This window comes from Ranitomeya variabilis, chromosome 7 (assembly GCF_051348905.1).
Source record: "Ranitomeya variabilis isolate aRanVar5 chromosome 7, aRanVar5.hap1, whole genome shotgun sequence".
Lineage (NCBI taxonomy): Eukaryota > Metazoa > Chordata > Amphibia > Anura > Dendrobatidae > Ranitomeya > Ranitomeya variabilis.
In genome coordinates this window covers 143,383,206-143,396,081 of record NC_135238.1, presented here as the reverse complement: position 1 = coordinate 143,396,081, position 12,876 = coordinate 143,383,206, and positions in this window count along the sequence as shown.

Below are 12,876 nucleotides of genomic sequence, written 5' to 3'. Positions count from 1 at the left end.
CACTGAGTGCATCTGTGTCAATCCTGTTTGTGGCGTATATCTGCCAGTCACTTTCTGCCACTCAAACTGTGTAGTGTAATACAGTGGGCCTGATTTTTTCCAGCATTCTCCCACAAATAAAAAAGGGAGATTTATATTGCCACTGAGTACATCTGCGTCAGTCCTGTTTGTGGCATATCTGCCAGCCACTTTCTTCCACTCAAACTGTGTAGTGTAATACAGTGGGCCTGATTTTTCTGCTGTCTCCCACAAATAAAAAGGTAGATTTATATTGCCACTGAGTGCATCTGCGTCAATCCTGTTTGTGGCGTATATCTGCCAGTCACTTTCTGCCACTCAAACTGTGTAGTGTAATACAGTGGGCCTGATTTTTTCCAGCATTCTCCCACAAATAAAAAAGGGAGATTTATATTGCCACTGAGTACATCTGCGTCAGTCCTGTTTGTGGCGTATATCTGCCAGTCACTTTCTGCCACTCAAACTGTGTAGTGTAATACAGTGGGCCTGATTTTTTTGCTGTCTCCCACACATAAAAAGGTAGATGTATATTGCCACTGAGTGCATCTGCGTCAGTCCTGTTTGTGGCGTATATCTGCCAGCCACTTTCTGCCACTCAAACTGTGTAGTGTAATACAGTGGGCCTGATTTTTCTGCTGTCTCCCACACATAAAAAGGTAGATTTATATTGCCACTGAGTGCATCTGCGTCAGTCCTGTTTGTGGCGTATATCTGCCAGCCACTTTCTGCCACTCAAACTGTGTAGTGTAATACAGTGGGCCTGAGTTTTTCCTGCATTCTCCCACACATAAAAAAGGGAGATTTATATTGCCACTGAGTGCATCTGCGTCAGTCCTGTTTGTGGTGTATATCTGCCAGTCACTTTCTGCCACTCAAACTGTGTAGTGTAATACAGTGGGCCTGAATTTTGCTGCAGTCTCCCACACATATAGAAAAGGAGATTTAAATTCACAACAAGTTTACATACACCTTCTACCTTGTTTTACAGTACCATATAACGGTTGTTAGTTTGGTTACATTTTCCCAAGAATGAGGAAGTCTGGTGGAAGAGGTTGTGTCTGTGGGCGGTCATTGCCAGCTAGTAATGATGGTAGTAGTGGTGGTCGTGGAGCATAAGGTGGTCGTGGGAAAATCAATATAGCACCTAAGTCTCGAGATGTTGAGCAAGCATCATCGTCTGGCTTCACAAGGCCTTGAACGCTCCCTTTTCTGGGAGTAGGAAAACCGCTTTTAAAGCCGGAGCAGCAGGAAAAAGTTTTGGCTTTCCTTGCTGCCTCTGCCTCTAGCTCTTTCGCCTCCTCTTCGGAAAGTGCAAAATTGAAAAGCAGTGCGTCGTCAGTGGATGCTCCCAGTCAGGAACAAGTCGCTTCCTTGTGTCCTTCACCCAAAACAACAGTGAAGGATGCGTCAGGCGACACAACAGGTTACTCCATGGAGCTCTTTACACATACCGTGCCTGGGTTAGAAAGGGAAATTGTTAACAGGCCATGCCCATTACAAGATGAATCGGACATGGAGTGCACAGATGCACAGCCACAGCTAGATTATTATGCTGTTGCATTGACTCAGATCACAACATTGCCCTCGCAGTGTACTGAGCCAGAATCTGACCCTGATGAGACTATGGTGTCCCGTCCCGAACGCTATAGCACCAGCTTACACGGTGACACAGAGGAAGGTACACAGGACATAGAAGAGGAGGTGATAGATGACCCAGTTGTTGACCCCGATTGGCAGCCATTGGGGGAACAGGGTGCCGCTGGCAGTAGCTCTGAAGCGGAGGAGGAGGAGCCGCAGCAGGCATCAACATCGCAACAGCTTTCATCTGGCAGGCCCGTATCTGGCCAAAAACGTGTGTCAAAACCAAAACAGTTGTAGGACAGCGTGGCCATCCGGTTAAAGTAGCACAGTGTGCAATGCCTGAAAAGGTATTCGATAGTAGGAAGAGTGCAGTCTGGCAATTTTTTAACCAAGATCCGAATGATCAGTGCAAAATGATCTGTAAGAAATGCCCAAGGAACTTTAGCAGAGGTCAGAATGTTAAAAATTTAAATACAACTTGCATGCGTAGACATTTAACCACCATGCACTTGCAAGCCTGGACTAACTACCTAACATCCCTTAACATTGTTGCACCCGCTCACAATGAAGCTAGTCAGCAACACTACATTCCTTCCCTCACTGTAAGACCACCGTTTACGACACCACCTGCAGCAAATGTGGAGGTATCATCACAAGGCCAAAGCAGTCAGGGAATCACCAGGTTCTTAGTAGGAAACACTGTATGTAGGCCAACAGCAAGAATACCATCACCAACCCTCTCTCAATCCGCCATGTCCACCACCAACACCGCTAGTTCCACCATATGTAGCTCTCCAGTCCAGCTCACCCTACAAGAGACGCTCGTTAGGAAAAGGAAGTACTCATCCTCTCATCCGCGTACACAGGGTTTGAACACCCACATTGCTAGACTAATCTCGTTAGAGATGATGCCCTACTGGTTGGTTTAAAGCGAAGCTTTCAAAGCCCTGATGGCCTACTCAGTGCCACGCTATGACCTACCCAGTCGACACTTCTTTGCGAGAAAAGCCATCCCAGCCCTCCACCAGCATGTCAAAGACCGCAATGTCCATGCACTCAGGCAATCTGTCAGTAGAAAGGTTCACCTCACAACAGATGCATGGACCAGTAGGCATGGCCAGGGACGTTACGTGTCCATCACGGCACACTGGGTTAATGTGGTGGATGCAGGGTCCACAGGGGACAGCCATATTGGGACAGTTCTGCCTAGCCCACGGTCTAGGAAATAGTTGGCTGTAGGCGTTCACCACCCCTCCTCCTCCTCCTCGTCCTCCAGCAGAAGTGAGAGCTCGTTCACAGACCACAGTCGCACGACCACTCCATCCGCAGCTGCCAGTGTTTTACACGAGGTGTCCCATTATGGAACAGCTAGTGGTAAGCGTCAGCAGGCTGTGTTGGAAATGAAGTGTTTGGGCGACAACAGACACACCACGGAAGTTCTGTCCGAGTTCTTGCAGCAAGAAACTCAGTCATGGCTGGGCAGTGTACATCTTGAGGCAGGCAAGGTAGTCAGTGATAACGAAAGGAATTTTATGGCTGCCATAGCCCTTTCACAACTGAAACACATTCCTTGCCTGGCTCACACCTTGAACCTGGTGGTGCAGTGCTTCCTGAAAAGTTATCTGGGGTTACCCGCCCTGCTCCTGAAGGTGCGAAGACTTTGCTCGCACATCCGCCGTTCGCCCGTACACTCCAGCCGTATGCAGAACCATCAGCGATCTTTGAAGCTTCCCCAGCACCGCCTAATAATCGACGTTGCAACAAGGTGGAACTCCACACTGCACTTGCTTCAGAGGCTGTGCGAACAGAGGCGTCAAGTCCTTCAGTGTTTTGAGGAATGCACACGCCTGGTTAGTGCAGACGACACAACCATAAGCATGAGCATCCCCCTAATGCGTCTGCTGATGCAAAGTTTGACGCACATAAAGGAGCAGGCATCTGCAGCCGAGGACGAGGGAAGCCTTGATGACAGTCAGCCATTGTCTGCTCAGGGAAGTCTCCTGGATAGTGTTGAGCATTCCGATACCGCAAGTATCGGGTATCGGCCGATACTTGCGGTATCGGAATTCCGATACCGGGATTCCGATACTTGCCGCGTATCGGATACCGGAATCGGAAGTTCCCAGATTCAAAATTCCGAAATTCAGCCAATGAGAATGATTCCAAGTGTGGGCACATCCTGTTTAGCATGGAGGGCATGAAACTACTGGCAAGGCTGTGATTGGCTGCTGAAATGATGTCATGATGCAGTTTAAAAGTCGCTGGCGCCATTTTGCGATCACTCTGCTGTGAATTCAGTTAGTGACAGGACGCTGTTTGCTGACTGAGGGACAGTTTAGAGATAGCGATTTGCTTCTTTGTGCTTTCCAAAGGCTAATTTAGCAACCGCTGTGTTCACCTACTATTCACCTTGCTTTTGCCTTGTAGCGCTGTTTTCACAGCGATCTGCAAGGTCTGTGTGTGTGTGTGTGTGTGTGTGAGTGCAGCCCACTCTCTAGTCTGAGTGCAGCCACATAGGCCATCCATAGCTGGTTGTATTCAGTTCAGGGAGGGTGGTTCATTGCCTCATACTGTTCTTTTTTTTTTTTTTTTTTTTTTTTCAAGTAGTGTAGTCTGCTGCTAATTTATTCAAAAAAATCCTATTAGTGTCTTTCCACCCGTCTCCAGCTAATTTGTGGAAAAACACTACATAGGATAAAGTAGAGGAGGGTTTTTGGGCCTTGCAGCGCCGTTTACGGCTGTCTGCACGGTCTCCGTGTGACTGCAGCTCGCCCTGTAGTCTGTGAGCAGCCGTAGCCTGGTTGTCTCCAGCTCAGGGTTGTTCACTGCGTCATACCGCCAAATCAATTTTAATTTTTTTTCAAGTAGTGTAGTCTGCTGCTAATTAATTTAAAAAAATCCTATTAGTGTCTTTCCACCCGTCTCCAGCTAATTTGTGGAAAAACACTACATAGGATAAAGTAGAGGAGGGTTTTTGGGCCTTGCAGCGCCGTTTACGGCTGTCTGCACGGTCTCCGTGTGACTGCAGCTCGCCCTGTAGTCTGTGAGCAGCCGTAGCCTGGTTGTCTCCAGCTCAGGGTTGTTCACTGCGTCATACCGCCAAATCAATTTTAATTTTTTTTCAAGTAGTGTAGTCTGCTGCTAATTAATTTAAAAAAATCCTATTAGTGTCTTTCCACCCGTCTCCAGCTAATTTGTGGAAAAACACTACATAGGATAAAGTAGAGGAGGGTTTTTGGGCCTTGCAGCGCCGTTTACGGCTGTCTGCACGGTCTCCGTGTGACTGCAGCTCGCCCTGTAGTCTGTGAGCAGCCGTAGCCTGGTTGTCTCCAGCTCAGGGTTGTTCACTGCGTCATACCGCCAAATCAATTTTAATTTTTTTTCAAGTAGTGTAGTCTGCTGCTAATTAATTTAAAAAAATCCTATTAGTGTCTTTCCACCCGTCTCCAGCTAATTTGTGGAAAAACACTACATAGGATAACGTAGAGGAGGGTTTTTGGGCCTTGCAGCGCCGTTTACGTCTGTCTGCACGGTCTCCGTGTGACTGCAGCTCTATCTGTTGTCAGTTCAGCCCCCAAAAAAGAAATAAATAATAAAGTTCACCAAACACACCAGTTACACCACTTTACATTTCTGTAGGCCACATTAGCTCATATTAAAGTCTAGTCCACACTTTAGAAAATTAGTGTTTCTTATACCTGTTAGGAGGAGTTGCTCAGGAATAAGCACACAAATCCGTTAGTACTTTTCTGCTTATCTTTATCAGTCAACCAAGATGAAGAAGGCAGTGAGTAAGGCACGTGGGCGTGGGCGTGGGCGCGGAGCAGGGAGGGGACGTGGGGATTCTGTGCCTGCTGCGGGCACCGGTGACTCATCAGCACCCACTTTCACCAGGCAACAGTCGTTCATGCGCAGCTTTGTGTCAGAGCGCCGTACACCGCTGCTGCGTCAAGACCAAATTGAAGCTGTTGTCGGATGGATGGCAGCTAATGCATCAACTTCCATTAGTGCCACATCCTCTCAGACACAGAGCACTGGAGAGCAGCCATCTGTCTCTTCACCACCTGCCAAATTGCCCAGGCAGACAGAGAGCCCAGGACAGGAGCCGTCTCTACTTCTGTTCTCTGAATCTCTTGGCTTGGAAACAGGGGGCCAGCCAAGCAGCATTGGAGAAATGGAAGAAGAGGCAGGGTGCAGTGATGCCCAACAGCTTTTTCTGTCTTCCTCTGAAGAGGCGGGTGGGCCAGTGGCTCCGGTCACCACATCGCAGGCCGCATCAGCTGATGATGACACTCAGGTGCCACTTACTGGTGCGTGCTCTGCTGCTGAGACTACCCAGGAGGAGCAGTTGGGGGCAGAGGGTAGTGTAGATGATGAGGTCCTCGACCCATCTTGGCGTGAGGGACAGGAAGGTGGTGGGAGCAGCTCTGAGGAAGAGATTCCCCGTACGGCCCAAAGAGGGAGAGGGAGGGGGAAGACTGCGGATCCTGCAGCCTCCGCTTTGGCACCCGTTAGGAGCATGTCTCTTCCAAAAGCCAAAAAGGGCGCTCCCAAGACTTGCAGTGCCTGGTCCTTTTTTGACACAGTTGCAGATGACATTTGCTATGTCAGATGCAACGTGTGTCATCAAAAAGTCAAAAGAGGGAAAAATGTCAGCAACCTCAATACCTCCAACATGTGGAAACATGTGCGCAACAGGCACCCGGCGGAGTTAGAAAAACACACTGAAGAGGTAGGCCAACCAACAGCGGCAGCTACCACCTCTTCAGCTCGTGTTGCCTCTTCCTCTAGCTCACACGCAGCTGGTTCGGCTTCCTCCCAGGATCGCCGTGGAAGAACCTCTGGCCCTGTTGTCCAGAGACCCGCTGTAATTCCACCCGCAGCGCCACTTTCCCAGTCATCCACACACTCCCAGCCCAGTCTACAGCCATCGGTAGTACAGGCATGGGAGAAAAGGCGGCCTTTCTCGTCAAACCACCCACGAGCACAGGCTCTGACTGCAGGCATTGCCAAACTTCTGTCACTGGAAATGCTGTCATTCAGGCTGGTGGAGACTGACAGCTTCCGTGACTTGATGTCATTGGCAGTCCCACAGTACAATGTGCCCAGCCGCTTTTACTTCAGCAGGCAAGCCGTCCCTGCCCTGCACAAGCATGTGGAGGGACACATAAAACACGCGCTACTGAACGCCGTCAGTAGCAAGGTCCACCTCACCACCGATGCGTGGACCAGTCAACATGGACAGGGGCGATACCTTTCCCTCACTGCCCATTGGGTTAATGTTGTTGAGCCAGGTACAGACCGTGCGAGTGGCGCAGGACGTGTCCTGCCCACTCCAAGGATTGCAGGAATCCATTCTGTACGCATTGACTCCTCCTCTTACACCAGTTCCTCAGAATCATCGCTGCAGGAGCCGTCACAGTCCACCTCCACATGGACCCGTGATGAACGTGTACCTGTTACGACCGACATGAGCACAGCCGTGGCCAAACGTCAACAGGCCGTCTTGAAATTAATTTTTTTGGGGAATCGTAGCCACACAGCGCAGGAGCTCTGGAATGCCATCAAGCAGGAGAGCGATGTGTGGTTTGTGCCAGCGAATCTCCAGCCAGGCATGGTAGTGTGTGATAATGGCCGAAATCTGGTGGCAGCTCTGGGCCTCGGCAACCTCACTCACATCCCATGTCTGGCACATGTGCTCAATTTGGTCGTGCAGAGCTTTTTGAGGGACTATCCGGATCTTGATGCACTGCTGCACAAGGTCCGCCTAGAGTGTGCTCACTTGCGGCGTTCCAGCACGGCAAAAGCGCGCATTGCGGCTCTGCAGCGCCGACACCGCCTGCCGGAACATCGCATCATATGTGACCTACCTACCAGGTGGAATTCCACGTTACATATGTTGGAGCGGTTGTGTGAGCAGCAGCAAGCTGTAATGGAGTACCAGCTGCTTCAGGCGCAAAAAAGTCGCAGTCAGCGCCGTACAGACTTCACAACCACAGAGTGGGCCACTATGAATGACGTCTGCCAGGTTTTGCGTCCCTTTGATTATTCCACGCGGATGGCGAGTGCAGATGATGCACTAGTCAGCATGACTGTCCCCCTTATCTGCCTGCTTGAAAAATCACTGCAAGTGCTAAGGGATGATGTTGTGGAAGAGGTGGAGGATGAGGATTCACCATTTCCATCATCTTCTGGACAGTCAGCGCCACGTGGTTCCTCACAAACGCGTAGGCAGGGGACAGTTTGTGAGGAGGATGAGGAGGAGTCAATGGAGGAGGAAGACGTCCGTCCAGAGGAGGGAGTTACCGAATTGTCCAGTACTCAGTGTGTACAGCGAGGGTGGGGTGATGACGAGCAGGCAGAGATCACGCCTCCAGCAGGGGACAGCGTTTCTTGGGCAGTTGGCAGTCTGCAGCACATGGTGGATTACATGCTGCAGTGCCTGAGAAACGACCGCCGCATCGCCCACATTCTCAACATGTCTGATTATTGGGTGTTCACCCTCCTCGATCCTCGCTACCGGGACAACGTAGAAAGCCTCATCACACCGTTGAACCGGGAGCGAAAAATGCGGGAGTACCAAGACACACTGGTCAATTCCATCATCTTCTCCATTCCAACTGAGAGAAGTGCTGCTAGTGCATTACAAAGCAGCTCAGTGCGTCCAGGCAGTGGAGGAGGCTCTGCACAAAGAGGGAGCAGAAGCAGTGCCTCTGCCCAAGGCAAGACCAGTATGGCCCAACTGTGGCACAGTTTTCTGTGCCCCCCACAAAAGTCTACACCATCACAGACGGCTCCAGTCAGCAGGAGGCAACGGTTCCGTCAGATGGTGACAGACTACATGTCTTGCCCTCTTGCTGTACTCCCAGACGGCTCTTCCCCTTTCAAGTTTTGGGTCTCAAAGCTGGATACATGGCCAGAGCTAAGCCAGTATGCATTGGAGGTGCTGTCTTGCCCTGCGGCCAGTGTATTATCGGAACGTGTCTTTAGTGCTGCAGGTGGTGTACTAACTGACCGTCGCATGCGACTATCCTCCGATAACGTTGACCGGCTTACTTTCCTGAAAATGAACAAGGCCTGGATCTCGCAGGAATTTGCCACTCCTCCTCCTGATTAAATAATTAGGTCACTGTATACGTTATCCAGGTCTCCTGTTGTGTTCATCTTTCTACCACCTGAACTTAAATTCCTGTGCTCCAACACCGCCAGTTGAGGCTCAGAAGTGCCGTCTGCACAGTCAAAACATACGACCCAGTGTTATTGGGTTTCAGTAACGTCAGCTGATCCCCAGCTGTGTAGCCGGCAATGTGTCATGCGACCGCCACGCTGACACAACAACTGAAATGTAAGGGAATCTGTCCCCCCCCCAAGGCGTTTGTTACTGAAAGAGCCACCTTGTGCAGCAGTAATGCTGCACAAGGAAAAGGTAGCTATTTTTGTTTAGCTCCTTGCACACGCAGAACTTAACACTTATAAAATGTGTCCACTGATACCGTAAAACCGTCCCGGAGGTGGGACTTTCCTTCGTAATGTGACGCAGCACAGCCGTCATTCCTACCCCCCCGGCGCCGCGCACCGGCTCCTCAGCGTTGTTTTATTCCGTCCCGGAGCCTGCGCTGTTATGTTATCCCGTGGCCAGGCACACTTAGGGCTGCCCGTCTTCTGGCATCATTTGGTGTCAGGATGGCTGCGCCTGTGCGGCCGTGCTGGCAGAGAGCCCGCCTCGCAGTGTCTTCTGATTTAATCCCACTGGGGGCCTGGGATCCATGGACATGCGCAGTGCATATCTGAACCTCCACCTCTCACTCATTTCCCTATGGCTTCTTCAGACTGTTCGGTGTCAGCTGGTCCCTAATAGCATGCCACGGCCGTGACACCGCACAGTCTTAAGAAGCCGTAGGGAGGGGAGTGAGAGGCGAGGATATGCACTGCGCATGGCCATGGATCCCAGGCCCCCAGTGGGATTAAATCAGAAGACACTGCGAGGCGGGCTCTCTGCCAGCGCGGCCGCACAGGCGCAGCCATCCTGACACCAAATGATGCCAGAAGACGGGCAGCGCTAAGTGTGCCTGGCCACGGGATAACATAACAGCGCAGGCTCCGGGACGGAATAAAACAACGCTGAGGAGCCGGTGCGCGGCGCCGGGGGGGTAGGAATGACGGCTGTGCTGCGTCACATTACGAAGGAAAGTCCCACCTCCGGGACGGTTTTACGGTTGCAGGGGACACATTTTATAAGTGTTTAGTTCTGTGTTTGCAAGGAGCATGATGAAAAGAGCCACCTTTTCCTTTTGCATCTTTTGTGCTGCACAAGCTGGCTCTTTCAGCTACAAACGCCTTGGGGGGGGGTTAAAGGTTCCCTTTCGACTTTCTCAGGCTTCGGCCTACATTGTGTTCCTCTGCTTTTCCACCTGTCCCTGGGCTCCAACACCGCCAGTTGCCGCCCAGAAGTGCTGTACGCACAGTCAACAGTCCCTCCTCTGTTATTGGGGTTCAGTAACGTCAGCTGTTCCCCTGCTGTGTGTGTGGCAATCCCTCCTACCTCCTCCAACCTCCTCCTCCTCCACCTGTCCCTGGGCTCCAACACCGCCAGTTGCCGTCCAGAAGTGCTGTACGCACAGTCAACAGTCCCTCCTCTGTTATTGGGGTTCAGTAACGTCAGCTGTTCCCCTGCTGTGTGTGTGGCAATCCCTCCTACCTCCTCCAACCTCCTCCTCCTCCACCTGTCCCTGGGCTCCAACACCGCCAGTTGCCGTCCAGAAGTGCTGTACGCACAGTCAACAGTCCCTCCTCTGTTATTGGGGTTCAGTAACGTCAGCTGTTCCCCTGCTGTGTGTGTGGCAATCCCTCCTACCTCCTCCAACCTCCTCCTCCTCCACCTGTCCCTGGGCTCCAACACCGCCAGTTGCCGTCCAGAAGTGCTGTACGCACAGTCAACAGTCCCTCCTCTGTTATTGGGGTTCAGTAACGTCAGCTGTTCCCCTGCTGTGTGTGTGGCAATCCCTCCTACCTCCTCCAACCTCCTCCTCCTCCACCTGTCCCTGGGCTCCAACACCGCCAGTTGCCGTCCAGAAGTGCTGTACGCACAGTCAACAGTCCCTCCTCTGTTATTGGGGTTCAGTAACGTCAGCTGTTCCCCTGCTGTGTGTGTGGCAATCCCTCCTACCTCCTCCAACCTCCTCCTCCTCCACCTGTCCCTGGGCTCCAACACCGCCAGTTGCCGTCCAGAAGTGCTGTACGCACAGTCAACAGTCCCTCCTCTGTTATTGGGGTTCAGTAACGTCAGCTGTTCCCCTGCTGTGTGTGTGGCAATCCCTCCTACCTCCTCCAACCTCCTCCTCCTCCACCTGTCCCTGGGCTCCAACACCGCCAGTTGCCGTCCAGAAGTGCTGTACGCACAGTCAACAGTCCCTCCTCTGTTATTGGGGTTCAGTAACGTCAGCTGTTCCCCTGCTGTGTGTGTGGCAATCCCTCCTACCTCCTCCAACCTCCTCCTCCTCCACCTGTCCCTGGGCTCCAACACCGCCAGTTGCCGTCCAGAAGTGCTGTACGCACAGTCAACAGTCCCTCCTCTGTTATTGGGGTTCAGTAACGTCAGCTGTTCCCCTGCTGTGTGTGTGGCAATCCCTCCTACCTCCTCCAACCTCCTCCTCCTCCACCTGCCCCTGGGCTCCAACACCGCCAGTTGCCGTCCAGAAGTGCTGTACGCACAGTCAACAGTCCCTCCTCTGTTATTGGGGTTCAGTAACGTCAGCTGTTCCCCTGCTGTGTGTGTGGCAATCCCTCCTACCTCCTCCAACCTCCTCCTCCTCCACCTGCCCCTGGGCTCCAACACCGCCAGTTGCCGTCCAGAAGTGCTGTACGCACAGTCAACAGTCCCTCCTCTGTTATTGGGGTTCAGTAACGTCAGCTGTTCCCCTGCTGTGTGTGTGGCAATCCCTCCTACCTCCTCCAACCTCCTCCTCCTCCACCTGCCCCTGGGCTCCAACACCGCCAGTTGCCGTCCAGAAGTGCTGTACGCACAGTCAACAGTCCCTCCTCTGTTATTGGGGTTCAGTAACGTCAGCTGTTCCCCTGCTGTGTGTGTGGCAATCCCTCCTACCTCCTCGAACCTCCTCCTCCTCCACCTGCCCCTGGGCTCCAACACCGCCAGTTGCCGTCCAGAAGTGCTGTACGCACAGTCAACAGTCCCTCCTCTGTTATTGGGGTTCAGTAACGTCAGCTGTTCCCCTGCTGTGTGTGTGGCAATCCCTCCTACCTCCTCCAACCTCCTCCTCCTCCACCTGTCCCTGGGCTCCAACACCGCCAGTTGCCGTCCAGAAGTGCTGTACGCACAGTCAACAGTCCCTCCTCTGTTATTGGGGTTCAGTAACGTCAGCTGTTCCCCTGCTGTGTGTGTGGCAATCCCTCCTACCTCCTCCAACCTCCTCCTCCTCCACCTGTCCCTGGGCTCCAACACCGCCAGTTGCCGTCCAGAAGTGCTGTACGCACAGAGCCAAACACCTCGCCAATGTGTTAGTGGGGTTCAGCACCGCCAGCTGTTCCCCTGCTGTGTATACGGCAACGTGTACTGCGACCGCCACGCAGGCACAACAAGTTAAATTTAAGGGAACCTGTCCCCCCCCCCCCCAGGCGTTTGTTACTGAAGGAGCCACCTTGTGCAGCAGTAATGATGCAAAGGGAAAAAGTGCCTCTTTTCGTGGTGCTCCTTGCAGATGCTGAACCTAACACTTATGAAATGTGTCCCCTCACAGCGTTCAACCGTCCGGTAGGTGGAACTTTCCTTTGTCATGTGACGCAGCACAGCCGTCATTTTAACCCCCTTGTCGCCGTGCGCCGCCTCCTCAGCGTTGTTTGAATCTGTCCCGGAGCCTGCGCTGTTAGGTTACCCCTTGGCCATGCACACATTTTGCGCTGCCCGTCTTCTGACATCATTTGCTGTCAGGCTGGCTGCGCCTGTGCGGGTGCGCTGTCCGAGATTCAGCCTCGCGGTGTCGTCTAATGTAATCCCACCGCGGGCCTGGGATCCGTGTCCATGCGCAGTGCATATCCTCGCCTCTCACTCCCCTCCCTACGGCTTCTAAAGACTGTTCGGTGTCAGCTGATCCCTAATAGCATGCCACGGCCGTGACACCGCACAGTCTTAAGAAGCCGTAGGGAGGGGAGTGAGAGGCGAGGATATGCACTGCGCATGGACACGGATCCCAGGCCCGCGGTGGGATTACATTAGACGACACCGCGAGGCTGAATCTCGGACAGCGCACCCGCACAGGCGCA